This window comes from Petaurus breviceps, unplaced genomic scaffold (assembly GCF_028583685.1).
Source record: "Petaurus breviceps papuanus isolate PSGF00001 unplaced genomic scaffold, PetGlider_PUasm1.0 90849, whole genome shotgun sequence".
Taxonomy (NCBI): domain Eukaryota; kingdom Metazoa; phylum Chordata; class Mammalia; order Diprotodontia; family Petauridae; genus Petaurus; species Petaurus breviceps.
In genome coordinates, this window is record NW_027187361.1 from 23,876,286 (window position 1) to 23,895,840 (window position 19,555).

The 19,555-nt window shown below is 38.9% G+C and overlaps 1 protein-coding gene across 3 annotated transcripts in view; it reads right to left on the reverse strand.

Moving 5' to 3' along the window:
• Positions 1–19,555, reverse strand: part of CRACDL (CRACD like) — a 230,089-nt gene that overhangs the window by 88,015 nt on the left and 122,519 nt on the right. The window lies entirely within an intron of this gene.

Below are 19,555 nucleotides of genomic sequence, written 5' to 3' on the forward strand. Positions count from 1 at the left end.
ATAACAGCAGGATTAGTTCAATTAGTGGTGAGGAGGGTCACTATGTGTTAACTGAACCTGTCGCTTCAAAAGAAAAAACTTCTATGGCCCAGCATTCTCGCCCATCACTCCAGCCCTGTCCAAAGTCTAATAATGTGTGTCAGTAGAATTCAGTCATTGAGTTTCTAGGGAATGTGTGTAGTGCTGAAAGGAAGCTTCAGACAATCAATTTTTAACAATTATTACAGTTGGGGTGGCTAGATGTCAAAGTGGATAGAGCACCGGCCCTGGAGTCAGGAGGACCTGAGTTCAAATCCAGCCTCAGACACTTAACACACACACAGCTATGTGACCTTGGGCACATCACTTAACCCCAACTGCCCTCCAAAAAACAAAAACAAACCCAATTATTATAATCAAGGAGTAAAGCAGTGAGAGTTATTGTTTTTTTTAAATTTGGGATTAGAAAACAAGGTTCAATTTTCTATTTCCATTCCAAATGCTTTCATTTTTATGAATAAATTCAGGCTCCTAATTAAATAGGTAATTCTTTTTTTGGTTGGTTGTTTTTTGGAGGGGGGAAGACAGGGCAATTGGGGTTAAGTGACTTGCCCAAGATCACAGAGCTAGTAATTGTTAAGTGTCTGAGACCAGATTTGACCTCAGGTCCTCCCGCCTCTAGGGCCGGTGCTCTGTTCACTGTGCCATCTAGTTGCCCCAATGTCATAAAAACAATAGCAACTCATTCCTCTACTGAACTTTTCAGCTACAGAGTACTTCCGGTGCATCTTCTCACATGTGTGCCTTTTCAATGTTTCCATTTCAATTTCACAGGTGAGAAAACTGAAGAAAAGGACAATCATGATTAGAACTTGGGCCTTTCTGACTCAAGTAAAGTGGTTTCTTTTTTTGTTTCTGATAAAACAGTTTTTGTGCCTGGGAAAAGACATTAAGACAAAAACAGGATGAAAAGTTGGACCAGACCAAGTATTCACAGAATATATAGTTCTATGCTAGAGGTAACACATACATGATACAGATGAATGAATTCTCATGGCATTTGGATGAGTGAAGGATATTGAAGATGGGGGGGGGCAGAATGGGGAAATCTTTCAACTTATTTGTATCAAAACCAATTAAATATTAATAACTACTAGCCTCAAGATATTTTAATAAAAAAGGGAGATGGGTCAGATGTGGACATTAGGAAGGTTATTTGGGCAATTGTTTGAAGTAGAAGGGAGAGAAGAGCAGAAAGATCTGCTACAAGGCTGACAGTCGGCTGTGATAGTCCAAGAGTAAGTCAGAAGGGCTTGAACTCCAGAGTAGCAGCAGTGAGTGACTAAAAGTAAAGAGATAAAGCAACTATTGTGTGGACTTGACGTAATAAGATGCTGAAGAGGGAGAAAGAGGCAAAGATAATTTCAATATTTTAAACCTGCTGCTATTCAGTCATTTCAGTCATGCCTGACTCTTCATGACCCCATTTGGGGTTTTCTTGGCAGAGATACTATTTTTATTTGCCATTTCCTTCTCCAGATTATTTCTTTTTTTTTTATTTTTAAAATTTTATGTTTATTTTTAGTTTACAACACTCATTTCCACAAGATTTTGAGTTACAAATTTTCTCCCCATGTTTCCTCTACCCACCACCCCAGAACAGCAATCCCACTGAATACCCCCTCCCCCAGTCTGCTCTCTCCTATATCTTCCCCCATTTCCCCTCCAACTTTCCAGTAGGGCAAGATGGAGCTCCATACCCCAGTGCTTGTATATCTTATTCCCAGTGCATGTAAATATATATATATATATATATATACATATATACATATATGTAATAATAATTTTAAAAAATTTTTATTAAACATTTGATTTTAAAACTTTGAATTCCAGATTCTTTCCCTTCTTCCTTCATCTCCACCCTTACTGGGAAGATAAGCAATTCAATATAGGTTGTACATGTGTAGCTATGCAAAACATTTCCATAGCGGATATACTGTGAAAGACTGACTATATTTCCCTCTATCCTCTCCTGCCCCCCCACTTGTTCTATTTTCTACTCTGATCCTGTCCTTTTTCAAAAGTGTGTGCTTCTTACTACCCTTCCCCCCAATCTGCCTTCCCTTCTATCATCCCCCATCTTATCCCCTTCCCCCCTACTTTCCTGTAGGGTAAGATACCCAATATAGTGTGTGTTATTCCCTCCTTAAGCCAAATTCAATGAGAGTAAGGTTGACCCATTTCCTTTTGCCTTCCTGTTCATCCCCTCCATTGTAACAGTTTTCCCTTGCCTCTTCTATATGAGATAATTTACTCTATTCTGTCTCTCCCTATCTCCTCTCATTATATTCCTCTCTCACCTCTTAATTTTATTTTTAAAAATATTAGCCCTTCCTATTCAATTGATCCTGTGCCATCTGTCTATGTATGCCTGTACACAAATATACACACACTCACATATGTATTCATATGCATATATACCCTTCTATATAGATATATATGTATGTATACATATATATATATATTTATATTCCCTTCAACTATCCTCATATTGAGAAAAGTTTAATAAGTTACAATTATTGTTTTTCCATGAAGGAATGTAAGTAGCTCAACTTTGATAAGTTCCTTATGTTTTCTTTTCCCTGTTTACCTTCTCATGCCTCTCTTGCTTCTTGTATTTGAATGTCAAATTTTCTATTCAACTCTGGTTTTTTCAGCAAGAATGCTTGAAAGTCCTCTCTTTCATTGAATTACTATATTTTCCCCTTAAACATGATACTCAGTTTTGCTGGGTAGGTGATTCTTGGTTTTAATCTCAGCTCCTTTGACCTCCAGAATATCATATTCCAAGCCCTTCAATCCCTCAATGTAGAAGCTGCTAGATCTTGTGTTATCCTGATTGTGTTTCCACAATATTCAAATTGTTTCTTTTTGGCTGCTTGTAATATTTTTTCTTTATCTGGGAACTCTGGAACCTGGCTATAATATTCCTAGTTTTCATTTTGGGATCTTTTTCAGGAGGTGATCAGTGGATTCTTTCAGCCTCTATTTTGCCCTCTTTCTGAAACATCAGGGCAGTTTTCCCTGAGAATTTCTTGGAGGATGATTTCTAGGTTCTTTTTTTGATCATGGCTTTCAGGTAGTCCAATAATTTTTAAATTATCTCTCCTGGAACTATTTTCCAGGTCAGTGGTTTTTCCAATGAGATATTTCACACTGCCTTTTATTCTTTCATTTGTTTGAATCTGTTTAATAGTATCTTGATTTCTCATAAAGTCATTAGCTTCCATTTGCTCCATTCTAATTTTGAAGGAATTATTCTCTTCAGTGAGCTTTTGAAATTCTTTCCATCTGGCGAATTTGGCTTTTTAAGGCATTCTTCTCCTCATTGGCTTTTTGGGCCTCTTTTTCCATTTGAGTTAATCTATTTTTTAAGGTGTTATTTTCTTCAGTCAGGTTATTGACTCTCTTTTTATAATTTACTTGCATCATTCTCATTTCTCTTCCCAATTTTTCCTCCACTTCTGTTACTTGGTTTTCAAAATTCTTCTTGAGTTCCTCTATGGCCTATAACCAATTCATATTTTTCTTGGAAGCTTTTGGTGCAGGAGTTTTGACTTTGTTGTCTTCCTGCCATTCCATGCTTAGATCTTTTTTGTCCCCACAAAAGGATTCTAAGGTTTGACTGCTGTGCTTGCCTTGCTTCCTTTGCTTGCTCATGTTGCCACTCGATTACTTGACTTTTGAGCTTTTTGCCACAGTAGAACTCTGCTACCAGAGAGGAGAACTTTGTCCCAAATCACTGGGGTTTCCACAGCTGCTGGACCTATTAGCTGGGTGCCTTGTCTGAAGCCTCCACAGGCTGTGGCAGCTGGTCATACACCCCAGGACCTCCACCCCAAACAACGATCCAGATCCAAGCAGGTTAAAGAAAGAGCGATTACCCCTCAGACTGGTGCCTAGTTCCCCTATAATCTGCAGGTCAGGAGCTCTGAAGCAGCTGTGCTGTGGTGGACCACAGTGCCTCCACTGCTTCTCACCTTTTCGCCCTGGGGGCAGAGGCTGGACTGTGCTCTAGGTGCCCCTGCTCCCACAAAGTTCACACTGACCTTTTACTTTGCCTTTGGAATTTATGGACTGATGATTCTGGAATCTGCCACATCTGCTGATGATCCACTCTCCTGAGGTCCGCTCCAGCCGCTGCTGGTCAGGGCCACCCTAAGGCTAAAACTGTGGGCTCATGTGGGGTGGGGCTGGGCTCCCAGTGAGCTGCGATGGACCCTTCCTGTCGGCCTGCCGGGCTGCATTCAATTGGAGATTTGTTTCTCTCTGTCACTTTGTGGGTTCTGTAGCCCTAAAGTTTGCTTAGAGTCATATTTTATAGGTATTTGAGGTGGTTATGTGGGGAACTCACAGAGTTTTCCTGCTTCTATGATGCCATCTTGGCTCTGCCCCTTCAGCTTATTTTATAGATGATGAAACTGAGGCAAACAGGGTGAAGTGACTTGCCCAGGGTCACACAGCTAGCAAGTGTCTGAGGCCAGATTTGAACTCAAGAAGAGAAGTCTTTCTGACTTCAGGCATTCTCTATTGTTCAACCTAGCCGTATGGTTTAGTACAATATTATCTTTAATGGGAGTAAGTTTATACTTTTTTCATATGGGGAATAAGTAGCCGATTGTTGCTGTTCAGGTATTTTCAGTCATGTTCAACTCTTTGTGACCCTATTTTGGGTTTTCTTGGAGAGATCCTGGAGCGGCTTTCCATTTTCTTCCTCCAGCTCATTTTATAGAAAAGGAAACTGAGGCAAACATGGTTAAATGACTTGCCCAGGGTCACACAGCTATTAAGGGTCTGAGGCTGGATTTAAATTTGTGAAGGTGAATCTTCCTGGTTCTAAGCCCAGGCTCTACCTACTGAGCCATCTAGATGAGGTTCAAAATTAGGTTGGGAGGATGGTAGCAGAACAAATAGAAACAGGGAATGGGGAGAAGAGGCGAGTTTAGAGTAAGAATGTGATGAGCTGCATGTCAGGCTGAGTCACGCGGGACATTCCCGGCGGAGATGCTGAGCACAAAACTGGTGATATAGGAGAACTCAGAGGAGAGATTATGGATGGCTGTAAAGATTGGAAGTCGTATATACAGAGAACTATCAGCAACAGATGAGGTCATCAAGAGAAAGTATATAGAAAGAAGAGAAGAAGGCCACGGACGATCTTAGGCAAATCTAACCTGCCTGTGCCTCAAGGGTCCCATCTGTAAAGTGAAGATAGTAATCATTGGTTCTACCTCACAGAGACAGGATAAAAAATGATGTTGGTCATTTGCGCTGGAGTCTACAGGGTGGCTTACACTTTTTAAGAGGCCAGGAAGGAAGGGAGCACTATTTAGATGAGCTGTCACCTTGTTTATAATTATACACCTTTAGTGACTCCATGTCAGGCAGCTGGATGATATAATGGATAGAATACTGAAGTAGGGCAGCTAGAATAGAGCACCAGGCCTGGAGTCAGGAAGAACTGAGTTCAAATCTGGTCTCAGACACTTACAAGCTGTCTGACCCTGGGCATCTCACTCAACTCTGTTTGCCTCAATTTCCTCATCTGTTAAATGAGCTGGAGAAGGAAATGGCAAACCACTCCAGTATCTTTGCCAAGAAAACCCCAAAGGGGGTCATGAAGAATTGGACATAACTTCAAAAGGACCAAAAAAGCAAAAACTGAACTCAGAGTCAGAAAGACAATTCAAATTCTGCTGTAGTCACACACTGGCTACGTGACCCTGGGGAAGTCATTTAATCTCTCTGTGATCTTGTTTCCTTATCTGTAAAATGGGGAACACACCAGCACCTATCTCATAGAGTTGTTGTGAAGATCAAATGAAAAAAACATACAAAAGAAGCAGTTTGCAAAACCTAAAATGCTCCACAAATTCTAGCTGTTGTTAGGATTATTATTGTAAGTTACTCCATGTTTACTTCTGCTGGATGGAAACAGTCCAACCTCAATGCCCTTCTGGGACTGAAGAGGACTGAGATCGAGCCTATAGTTCTATCATTTCCCAGAATCCCCTCTGGAAAAGAAAAGGACAATGATCTGTCTTCAGCCCTCTAGCCTCAGCTCAAGCACTTTGATGCTTCCATGTGGTATCTCCTCAATAGAATGTAAGCTCCTTGAAGGCAGGCATCATCTTTCATTTTGTTTTTATATTTCCAGGGTCTTACACATAGTAGGTGTGTAATACTCGCTGTTGGATCTGTGATAAGGGGATAATAATACCTGGAATACCTACTTCAAGTCTAATTGGAGGTGGCTAGTTAGCATAAGTGGAGAGTCAACTGCACTTGGAGCCAAGAAGACCTGAGTTCCAATTCTGCCCCAGGTAAGTACAAGTTGTGTGGCCAGGGCAAGTCATTTAGCTTTTGTCTCACTTGGTTGGTAAAAAGGGCACAAGCACGTACCACACAGGTTACTGCAAAGATCAAATGAGATAATATAAAGAAAGCATCTTAAAAACCTTAAAGTGCCATATAAATGTGACTTATTGCTTAATAGATCTGTGATCTTGTTGATGCGGGTACTTTATTCAACCGTGCAAATTATACCTTCACATTATCTTATCTATGTTCTCTTATAAATCATCCACAGGCAGTCCATCCAGAGTACTGGAGGGAGGAGGGGAAGCAGGGATTCTTTAGCTCTCTTGATATGAAATGGTATGAAAAGACCAGTATCTACCACTGTCCCACCCCCCACACCCCACTCTCTTCTTCAACATGGTTTACTTTCCCTAAAGCTGTCCCTAGGATCTGACTGAACCCATACCTCTGAATATAGCCTCCTGGTTTGATACCATGTTAACTTTATTGGCTACTGTATTAAACAATCCATATTTCAGTCTATTAAGATCCCCACATCTACCTTTGTCTGTTTGTTTCTTTCACTACTGCACTGTGAGCATTATCTATCCAAGATATATGTACTGATGGACCAGCTTGTAGGTCATCTGTCCAACTTCATATCATAGTCTAGTAGATAGTAGGCATTCTTCATTTACTTAATTTTTTTACATGTCCAGTTAGGAAAAGCTTTTTGTTTTCAAATATTTCATTTCTCCCAATTATATGTAAAAAGTTTTTAATATTCATTCTTTTAAAAATTTGAGTTCCAAATTCTCTCCATTCCTGCATCCTCTTGTGATGAGAAGGTAAGCAATTTGACATAGGTTTTATACCTGTGCAGTCATGCAAAACATATTTAGAAAAGCCTCTTTAAAGTGATTATGGATGTCATTTAGGAAGCTCTATAATGTCCATAATACAATTAGCACAGCATCATCTGGAAATGAAACATCTGGAAGACTTCACCAAATACAGTAAATACCTCAACTTGAACCCTACAATGTATTTCCTCTATGAGAGTTAGGAACACCTTTGGTGAGCTAATATTTATATGGTATGGCATTTAAGAGGTATTTCTGCAACTGTCTTATTATCTCCTTACTCCTACCAGGCTTTAATTCCAATAGAAACTGACGTCTTATGAAGCAGCTTCTTTGTGCTAAGCAGTCTTCTAGGTGCTTGGGATATAAAGGCAGATGGAAAATAATTCCTTCTATAAAAGAATTTATACTCTCTGTTTGTTGCTGTTGTTTGTTATGTCCAACTCTTCATGACTTCACATTCAGGGTCTTCTTGGCCCAGGGTCACACAGCTACTAAGTATCTGAGGCTGCATTTGAACTCAGGTCCTCCTGGCTCCAGGGCTGGTGCTCTATCCTCTACCACACCTAGCTGACCCTAGAAAAATGTTTTTAAATGCACAAAAATTACATAGGATTATAAAGGAAACCAAGTATATTGAAATTCAGTGATCAAAATATTTTATAAAAGTATTGGAACCACTGCTCTAACATTTAGCCTTCCTGACACTCTGCAATTCTCCACCCCTCTTTTATAGTCATTAATAATTTGGGTTCATGTATTCAGTATTTGCATATAGTTATACTCTTTTAAATGATAATTAGCATCTCTTATAATTTAAAGGGACTTAAGAAAGTTCCAAAGTCACAGCATCAGCAAACATCAGAATTCAAAGGGACCTTTGACTCTGAGCTCTTTCTCTACACCACGTTTTCTAGCCGACCACACAATTTTGAACCTGATCCCTTTTTTCAAAAACTACAAATTTTTACCACACAGAAATTATGCCGTGACCTTAAAAAAGAAGAGTATCCCTTGAATTAGAAGCATGTGGAGGTATATCTGAACCAGCAGGACAGAATCTGGTAGGACACATAATATTTCTTTCTTCCATTACCAGTAGAGTCTTGCCCATTTTCTGATTTGGGATTCTTAAGATACTGACATGGCTGATCTTGGCCACTAGGTGGCACCAGAGTGCAGAAGGTGCTGAGCCTGGAATGAGGCTAAGTTCTACACCTTCTAGCTACATGACCCTGGGCAAGTCATTTGACCCAGTTTACCTCAGTTTTCTCATCTGTAAAATGAGCTGGAGAAGGAAATGGCAAACCACTCCAGTATATTTGCCAAGAAAACCCCAAAAGGGATCACAAGGAGTTGGATACGACTGAAATGGCCCAAGAACCACAACAAATGATTTGTCTTAGAAGATATTTTGAACTCGGGGCTACCTACACACTGGACCAAATAAAGGGATGAGTTCACAAATGATAAGTTCTTTTAAATTGCTTGGAAAGACAAAGCAAATCATTCTGAGTGAAAAAGCCCACTTCAGAGTCTAACTTACTTAGGTCCCCAATCTGTGTAGATAAAATAAGTCAAACATATAGAGGCAGTAAGATAGATGAAAAGAGCATTGGGTTTGGAATCAATTGAACTATATTTTTATGAGGATTCTGCTAGTCAGCTAGCATTTATTAATTGCCTACTATATACCAAGCTTTTTTTTTTCTTTTTTTTTTTTTTTGCTACTTAGGTCATGTCCTAAGCACAGTCTGGGTACTCCTTGTGTGACTACAGGCAACTCATCCAATCTCTGGGCTTTAGTTTCCTCACTTATAGAATGAGGTGATTACATCAAATGACTGCAAAATTTCTGTGTAGTTCCAAATTAACTACTCTATAAAAATGTCCTCTTCCCTTGATGTTGGGTAGGCAAAACATGAAAAAATAGCTCATGTTAAAAAAAAAATTTGGGGAAAGGAAAATGGATGTAGGGAGCTGATCCCTAGGCTGGGAATTAGGCCTGGCTATAAATAGGACATTTTGGCAAGTCACTTAATCTCAGTGCTTGGGGTGGTTGACATTATCAGCAAAAGCTAAAGCATTGTATTTGCCCAGCTCTACTTGATTCATTAGATGAAGGTAAATTAGTTTAAAATCTGTGAAGTGGTTTTCAGTTCCTCAGAAGCACAACAATTCAAGTTACTGAACCAATGACTGATGTGGCTTCCAATAAAATTGACTTAAAAATCAAACACCTTCATTTGTTTGGCCAAATGTATTTCCTCTGATTTTTACTATGGAGATGGGGGAATTTCTATAAAACCTCATAGCATAGGCTATGATTTCCTCCTGCCAAAGTCATTTCAATTCAGGTCAACAGGTTATGTAGTCACTGAAGTAAAAAATCTATCAGGAACTAACAAAAATTTACAAGAGTAATAATGCATATTGACCCCACTGGTTAAAGGATCAAAGCACATGATCAGAGAAAATTAGAAGAAGGAAGGTGATATCACCTAAAAATTATTTATTTGGACCAAAGATCAGGGAAATGTAAGTAATAATTTTGAGGTGCCTCCTGAAATCAATTAGATTTGCAAAAAATAGTTTAAGATGAAAGAATTAATTTTCTGGTGTTCAGAAATGAGCATGCTATTACATTATTGGTGGAACTATAAATTTGTGCAATTTTTCTGTTGAACAATCCTGCAAAATAAAACGGGAGTCATACAACTGATCATACTCTTGGACTCTGGGATCCACTATTATAACTATATCCTAAGAAGGTTTTTAAAAGGATAATGAGGTTATCTTGTAAACTAAAAGTAAACAAATTAATCAAGACCAAAAAAATTTTTAAAAAGGAGAATGAGGTTTATCTCTTTCTTGCGAAAATATTCATTGCTGCCTTACTTGTAATAATGCAAAACTGGAAAAACTGGAAAAAGTCATTTAAGAACAAATGGGGACAGCTAGGTGGTGCAGTGAATAGAGCACTGGCCCTGGAGGCAGGAGGACTTCAGTTCAACTGTGAACTCAGACACTTAACATTTACAGCTGTGTGACCTTGGGCAAGTCACTTAACCCCAATTGTCCTGCCTTTCCCCCCTCCAAAAAAGCAAAAAAAAAAAAAAAGAATGGCTAAGTAAACTGTGGGATAGTAATGTAATGGAATCTTGTTGAACAATAAAATGGTAAATATTAAGAACACAAAGAAATATGGACAGATTAATATAAAGTGGTGAAAACTGAAGAGAGCAGGCTTAGGATTACATATGTACTATGTCCCTTTAAAAAAATAACAGCAACGAAATCTTCTAAGTGCATTGATGCAAATGAAATCAGAGGGGAGCACCATTGAGAGGCAGATTGATAGATACATAGTAGATTGTCGTCATCATTCATCCCTGATTTTTGAAGGGGACCAATGGAGCCACAGCTGAGAGCTGGGTGATAGGCAGACACCAAAAAGAGGGCAGCCCTGCAAACAGAAGCGCTGGTTCTCCCTTGGCACCACACACTGCCCAGATGATAGCCAGAGGATGGTAGAGAGGGGACTTACTAAACTCTTAACTATGAGCCAGATGTAGTGCTAAGTGCTGGGCATACAAACAAACAAAGATCCGGACAGTCCCTGCCTTCCAGGAGCTTATATTCTAATGGAGAAGGACAGCAAATAAAAGGAAGCTACAAAGTGGAGAGCTGGGGAATGGGGGGAGGGGAGAAGTACCGAGAGTGAGGCATAGGGCCAGGAGAGAAGTCAGGAGCGGTGAGAACTTTGCCTGGACAGCTCAGATGGAAGTTCTATGGAGAAACTCACCAGCTGGGGAGGTGGAGGAATCTCCCAGGATGTTAATGTCATTATTTCATTTCATGTTTTTCCTTTCATCAAAATGGAAATAATTCACCCTGGACTCTGCACCTCAGACACTAACACTAAGCTCTCTCATTTCTCACCAATAGATTTAAGGACTAGAACACTGCTCCACCTGAACTCTACCTGTTTAAAAAAAAGATCAAGGAAGCTGTCTATACCACACTTACATGAAGGCTCGTAGCAGCTGTAGCGAAACTTGGAGTTCCTAACATAATCAAAGATTTGAAACAAAAAACCTACCCATTCACAGAGGCTGACCACGATTTAGCATATCTTCCTGTAATGTTTAGCAGCTAAACAAGTGTCTTTAGAGCATTTCCTTACCACTGGTTAAAAAAGGTTTGGGATTCACATTGATCGCTCATCACAGAGTTTTAAAATTGAACAGTGGCTTAGTAGGGGTGACACATGTGCTCGGGGAAAACATGCCTGACACATTTTTAAATTTCATTATTAACATTTCCTCCATCACTTTCTTGAGGCTAAACAATCTTAAGCCCTATTTATAACATCTGAAGATGTCTAAGTTGTAAATACTCACACTGAGATTGTTTACTTCTATCCCCTCACTTTTCATACAAATCTTAGTGAAATAAAGGAAACACTAGTATGTTTGGCTATTTTAAGATTAATACTCAGAATTATCAAGTCCACACCAGTTGCTTAACCATGGTCTCTGAAAGTCAGCTGAATGAAACAAACATTTGTTTTGGTCTAGGGGTCTTTGGAACCCTGAAGTGCAAGGGTAATGGGCAAGGGTCTGCCTTGAAAGAATCCGACCATTCAAACCTTCTTTCAATCCAAGGTGGGGTGGGCAAGACTGCTAGGGAGTCTGCCTATTTGTGACACCAGATTTGAAGAATCCAAGCAATTTCATGGGGGCAAGATTGATATTTTATACAGAAAGCCTGTGAGAAGATCTGGATGGGATTAAAACGTGGCAAGTAGCCTGGGCTGGGGCCAGGTGCAGACAAAGGAAGGAGTAAAGTGGCAGGAGCCCCAGTGAAAGGGCAGGTGCCTTAAAAAGAAGGGCCAGGTGCCTCAGGCAAAAGCCAGAGATCTGGTTTCAGGGGCTTTGGGGTTCAGGTCCCAAAGACATGGTCTTTTACTTTTGGGGGTCCAGTGAAAATTCTGTCCCCTATCACCTTTATTAAGTGGACACTAGGTGCAAGGCATTGACAATAATCTCTGGATTCTGAGTTCTGTGAGAGTAGAACCTGCCATTACCCGCCTTTTAAAAGGTGTGGTAAGAAAGAAGTCTGATTACATGGGAGGGTACAAGTAGCCAATATCTGCCTTTTGAAAAAGGGCAGGGGTGTGTGCCCAGGGATATCTTTTGTTTCTTCTGCACAAATTACACTGTGGAACAAAGTTGCCTTATTATACCACCTTGTTTAGAGACAGCTAGGTGGTGCAGTAGAGAGCATGCCAAGTCTGAAGTCAAGAAGACTTGAGTTCAAATCTAGCCACAGACACTTACTAGCTGTGTGACCCTGAGCAAGTCACTTAACCTTGTTTATCTCAGTTTCCTCATCTATAAAATGATCTAGAGGAAGGAAATGACAAACTACTCCAGTATCTCTGCCAAGAAAACCCCAAATGGAGTCATGAAGAGTCAGACATGACTGAAAATGATGGAACAACAGTAACACCTTTGCTCACCGACTTTCCCAAGAAATGTACAAAATTTTTTATTAGCTGGGTTTTTTTTTTTTTACAGTACATTAACCTGTAGGGAAGAAAAGATATTTATAAAAGCAAGGAGGAAAAAGAAACAGTTTCTTACAATTTTCCACCTCATTTTAGACACCTCCCCTTTATCCTGCCTTTATCATCAAATCAAGGAAACCTGAGTGATTCTTTAACAGGACCCACTAAATAATTCCAGACATTGCCTTGCACAGACATGGAAACTCTGCACAGGTCAAAGAGAACCTTTCACTTTCAGCTTATCTATGGTCAGATTTGGCAAAACAAGCACCAGCCTAGCCGAGAGAGGGTTCCAGTGGTTTTCAAAGGTTTATCTCATACCAGTGGAAACACCAAGTCACATGAAATGCTTTCGAGTCAAGTTTGAGTCCCTCAGAAAGAACTCACTTTTAATAGCTCTGACCTCCCTTTTACTACAACTCTACTCTCCCACCATCATCCAGGGATCAGTCTCTTCAAAGGAAAGTTATTAACATTTCCCTGAGTCCTATACCAAGTGATCCTGAAATCTTTCACTGAACAGCTGACTAGGAGAAAGTACCACCATCCTTGAGTTGCTAGGAAACAAAAAGGGAGATCCTGACCTGAATTCTTATCTCAGTTTGATGTTACTGGGAAGGCCTAGATTTCCCATAGGGATATAGGAGGCAGAGAGGTATGGAAAGCACCTTAAAACCACAGACTCACAGTCAGTTTAAAGAGGAAAACATTAATACAAGTATAATTCACTTAACCATGATGGGTAGGCTCCTGCAAAAAGCTGCACATTAAACTGAAGATTTTAAATATCCTAGAGGAATTGAGGGAAAGAAATTTGTAGCAAAAAAACTCAGGAGAATCAAAATCATTTTATGATGTGATTATTTCCTAATTTGTATATTTTTCCAACTACAATTTTTCTAATGTGGTATAGAGGAAGGAGTACTAATTATGGAGACTGAAGTTCTGGGTTCAGATCCCCCTTCTGATGCTTACTACCTGTACAACCTTGGACAAGTCTTATAGAAACAATGGATAAAATCAGATGATGATACAAAGGAAATATTCTGGGATTTTTGGAAAAATTTGGACAACTCTGGGTCTACAGCGTATTAGACAAGGGATTCCAGGGAGTGTCCAGTTAAGCTTAGGGGAAACTTTTAAGATGATTCCATGAGCTTTGGTGTGTTCAGCTGTCTTAAAACTGGCACTGTTTGATATGCATTGTTTCTCCCTAGCTGCATGGTAAACTTCTTGATGCTAAGTCTGTATTTTGTTTCCCAAAAGAATTTAACATAGCAATGAGTAAACAATAATATTTGGTAAATACTTGTTGGCTGGCTGTATATGAGAACAACTGGAAGGGACAGAGTGGAGAAATAACTTAAGCTACTCAGGTAACAGTCAAAGTGTCATATCAACCATCTACTGCAGCTTCTTTTTGGGAAAAGGCGCTGTCCCTGTTCTACTTCTGTCAAAGACTTCTGGTCCAAAGAACTGGTCTACACAATCCAGAAGAAACGTAAACAAGCCCCATGGGCTGGGCGGAAGCCAGCGCCACCAGGCAATCATGAAGAACACATATTTTTGTCAAACACAAAGAGACCTAAACAGCACAAGCCAAGGGAGCAAGTACTCAGGTAGAACACTTGCAACATCTCACTGGTCTCTCTTTTTGGAAGCTGTTCACAAGTTGTCTATAGAAGTCATCAAGGATGCTTTTGTGTGGGTGAACTGGACTGACTAATCTGGTTGTATGTGTCTCAGTCCAGCTCGGGAAGATGTCTACAATATGAAAGCTACATGATTTTGCAGGCATGAAGCTAAAGGAAAGCCATGGGAATTTTTTTTTTACTGGGGGATCAAGGATCTGGCTCCTTGTTATCCAGCTCTCAGGCTCTAGTCAAGTCTGTTGAGGGTCCTGTGTGTATCTGAAAGACCAGAGATTCCCTGGGTAGGGGTTCCACTCCCCTCTTTTTTGCCAGTCTATAGGCAGTGGGAAAGCACCAAGAACTATACAAAGTAGCTCAGATTTCTTAGGGGGGTAAATTCTGATGAGTTTATTTCAGATATAACTAAATGACCTAGAAAAGCTTATAAGGCTCAAATGCGAAAATATATGTAAAATGTTTTGCAAACCTCAAAGTGTTAATTTATTATGATGTTACAGAGTACATTTATGAAGTTCTCTGTGTCCATTCTCAAGAAACATTTTGGGAATTGTGTTATCACAGCCGTGATGTGATTTTGCATGCCATAGGCTCTAGCAAGGTACTAGACAAATAGAAAGCTTTTTAAAAAAAAAGTTATTCATTTATTTACAAAAAAAAGGAAAATAATTTCAATTTAGGTAACTTGGTTTGACAATAATCAAGAAATCATGTTTGATCACAATTTTTTTTCCTAATGAAGTATTTTACAGTTAGGAAAAATGCATTTATAACATAAAACATTCACATAACCAACTCTAAAGCATTAAATTATAACAAGTTATAAGGCAACTAAATAAAATGATTCTATCATGAAGATTATTTTTCCTTTTCTTTCTATACTTTATGTCTAGATTGTAAGCCTAGGGAGGGCTAAGCCACTTGGCTCTTCACGTACCTTCATTTGAATAAACTGAAGCACTACTACCATGCCCAGAACGAGTTAAGCCCCTCGAGTCGGCACTCCACAGGCACATGCCTCCTTAGCCTCTTCATCCACCCTTCCATCATATATCTCCTTGCCAATATGGACATACCCCCTTGTTCCCTCAGGCTCACAGAATCAACATTATCGTTGAGTCCAAAAAGGGCAAAATGCTGCCCTATTGTTCTATTCAAGAATGTACAGAAGAGCTATACAAGAAAGATTTTAACATCACCAATAACCATGATGGCGGGGTTACTGACCCAGAGCTAGACGTCCCGGAGAATGAAGTCAAGTGGGCATTAGGAAGCACTGCTTACCATTAAATTAGTGGAAATGATGGAATTCCATGAAATTCTAATTTCAAATAGAAAAATTCTTTTTTTGGGGAGGGGGGCTGTATGCCAGTCTATAGGAAGTGGGAAAGCACGAAGAACTATACACAAAGCAGGTCAGATTGCTTGGGGAGGTAAATTCTGACGAGTTTATCTCAGGTATAATTAAATGACCTAGAAAAGTTTATGAGGCTCTCAATAATCTGATATATTATTTATTTTTTCAATTTATTTGTTTTTCATTTTTAACATTCACTTCCGTAAGTTTAAAATTTTCTCCCCATCCCTTCCCCCTCTCTCCCTAAGACAGTATGCAATCTGATATGGGCTCTACACATACATTCCTAATAAACACATTTTCACATTAGTCATGTTGCATAGCGAGTGGGAGAAACCATCAGAAACAAAACAAAACAAACTAAATCAGTCATCTCACACTGTGATTGTTTCCATGAACAATGTTCTCCTGGTTCCACTCATTTTACTCAGCATCAGTTTGTGTAGTTCTTTTCAGGATTTTCTGAAGTCTGCCTGTTCATCATTTCTTATAGCACAACAGTATTCCATTACATTCATATACCAGAACTTGTTCAACCATTCCCCAATTGATGGGCATCACCTCAATTTCCAGTTCTTGGCCAGTACAAAAAGAGCTGTTATAAATATTTTTGTACATGTGGGTCCTTTTCCCAATTTTATGATTTCTTTGGGATACAGCCACTAGAGGCAGTATTGCTGGGTTAAAGGGTATGTACATTTTTATATCCCTTTGGCATGGTTCCAAATTGCTCTCCAGAATGGTTGGATCAGTTCACAGTTCCACCAACAATTAGTTTTCCAACTTTCCCACATCTCCAACATCTATAATTTTCCTGTTTTGTCATATTAGCCAATCTAATAGGTGTGATGTGATTTGGTACCTCAGAGTTCTGATTTGCAACTCTCTAATCAGTAGTGATTTAGAGCATTTTTTCACATGAGTATAGATAGCTTTAATTTCTTCCTCTAAAAACTGTCTGTTCATATCCTTTGACCATTTATCTAGTAGGGAATGACTTGTATTCTTGGAAATTTGACTTAATTCTCTATATATTTTAGAAATGAGACCTTTATCAGAGACAGTAGTTGTAAAAATTCTTTCCCAGTTTTCTGCTTCCCTCCTAATCTTGGTTGCATTGGCTTTGTTTGTGCAAAACCTTTTCAATTTAATGTAATCAAAATTATCCATTTTGCATTTCATAATGTTCTCTATCTCTTGCTTGGTCATAAATTCCTCCATTCTCCATAAATTTGACACACAAATTATTTCTTGCTCCCCTAATTTGTTTATAGTATCAGCCTTTATACCTAAATTGTGTACCCATTTGGACTTTATTCTGGTATACGGTGGTAGACTTTGGTCTATGTCCAGTTTCTGCCATACTATTTTCCAGTTTTTCCAGCAGTTTTTGCCAAATAGTGAGTTCTTATTTCAGAAGCTGGTGTCTTTGGGTTTCTCAAACAGTAGATTCCTATAATCACTGACTACTGTGTCTTGTGCACCTAACCTATTCCAATGATCTACGCTTCTATTTCTTAGCCAGTACCAAGTATTTTTTTTAAAGCAATTGGGGTTAAGTAACTTGCTTAAGGTTATATGGCCAGTTATTTCTGGGTGTGGTGCTGAGTGTCTGAGCCCGGGATTCGATCTCCAGGTCATTCCGACACTGGAGCTGGTGCTCTTACTCACTGAGCCACCTGGCCACCCCTAAGCAATTGGGGTTAAGTAACTTGCTCAAGGTCACACAGCCAGGTGTTTCTGGGTGGGTGCTAAGTGTCTGAGCCTGGGATTTGATCTCCAAGTCTTCTCAAAACTGGAACCGGTGCTCTTACTCGCTGTGCTACCTGGCCACCCTTCAGTACCAAGTACTTTTGATGATTGCTGCTTTATAATACAATTTAAGATCTGGTATGGCTAGGTCACCACCCCTAGCATGTCTTTTCATTAATTCCCTTGATATTCTGGACCTTTTGTTCTTACAGGTGAATTTTGATATTATTTTTTCAAGCTCTATAAAGATTTTTTTTGGTAGTTTGGTATGGCACTGAATAAGTAAATAATTTTAGGTAGAATTACCATTTTTATTATATTAGCTCAGCATACCCATGAGCAATTGATGTTTTTCCAATTATTTAGATCTGACTTTATTTGTGTGAAAAGTGTTTTATACAATTTTCTTTAGTTGTTGAACAGCACAGTATAGAACAAACTGAATATAAAAGTATTGAGGACAGAAGCATTCTGAATGGAATTTAATCTGAACTGGCTGCCTGTTGGTCCTAAAATAAAGACAATGTATGTTCAATCATTTTCAGTCATGTCCAACTCTTCAATGACCTATTTGGGGTTTTCTGGGCAAAGATACTAATTTGCCATTTCCTTCTCTAGCTCATTTTACAGATGAGAAAACTGAGACAAACAAGGTTAAGTGACTTGTCCAGGATCACAGTGTCTCAGGCCAGATTTGAACTCAGGTCCTCCTGACTCCAGGGCTAGCACTGAGATCTTGAACTCTTTGAAAGCAGGGATTGTTCCATCTTCATTGTATCCCTAGTACCTAACAGAAAGTCTCATACATAGTATTCATTTAATAAATGTTTGTTAAACTGAACTGAATTACAAGTCAAATGAAGATACAAGAAAAGGCATCTAGAAACTTTCACATCCTCACCACCTAACCATATATTTAACTAAGCCAGACACCATAGAATTTGTTCTAACCTTGTTCTCCCAACAATCATTGCCTTTTTTTTTTGAGTTTGCTACCTAAAACAGACTATAATGATGCAAATGTAAAGGATGTCAATATGACAACATATTGGTTAATATAAAAGTTTAAAAAGAACTGTATGCCCCCAAAGTCATTAATTTATTCATGCCCTTTGACATAGTAAGGTCACTTGGTCTATACCCCAAAGTTATTTTAAAAAGGACCCATGTACATAAAAATGTTTATTGCAGTTCTTTCCTAAGAGAAAAAAAAAGGAAAATGAAGGGATAACACACCTATTTGGGAAGAGTTAACCAAATGAAGGCATATTAATAAAATGCAATACTATTGTGTTGTAAGAAATGACCAAATAGAAAGTTTCAGAGAAAACCAGGAAAAACTCCAAATTGATAGAGAATAAAGTCGGAAGAACTAGGGGAACAATTTACACAATGGTAACATTGTTATAAGAAAAACAACTTTGAAAGACTTTAGAATTGATTAATGCAATGATAAATCACGATTCAGAGGGCCAAAGATGAAACACTCTATTCACCTTCTTCTAGAGCGCTAGTAAGCTCAAGGTGTGGAATGAGACATACATTTTATACACAATCAGTTTAAGAATTTGCTTTTCTGGACTATGCATATTTGTGGGTTTTTTTTTTTTTTTTGCTTTTTAGAGGGCAACTGGGGTTAAGTGACTTGCCCACGGTCACACAGCTAGTTTTTGTGTTAAGTGCCTGAGGCCAAATCCGAACCCAGGTCCTCCTGACTCCAGGGCCGGTGCTCTATTCACTGCCACCTAGCCACCCTCGACTATGCATATTTGTTATGAAGGTATTCTTTTTTATTGTTCATTTGGGCAGGGAAATTGGGAAGGAGAATTAAAGGCTTACTTTAAGAAATTAAATTTTCATATGAAATGATATATTAAAATGTAAGAATAGTATTAATTTTATATAATAGCAAGAGTACTTAGTAGAAAGGTTGAAAACAAGAAGTAGCTTATTTTCATAATTTATATTTCATAAAATGCAATAAGTAATCCATCCATTTGCCTCGGTTATTAGTGAAGCCAGA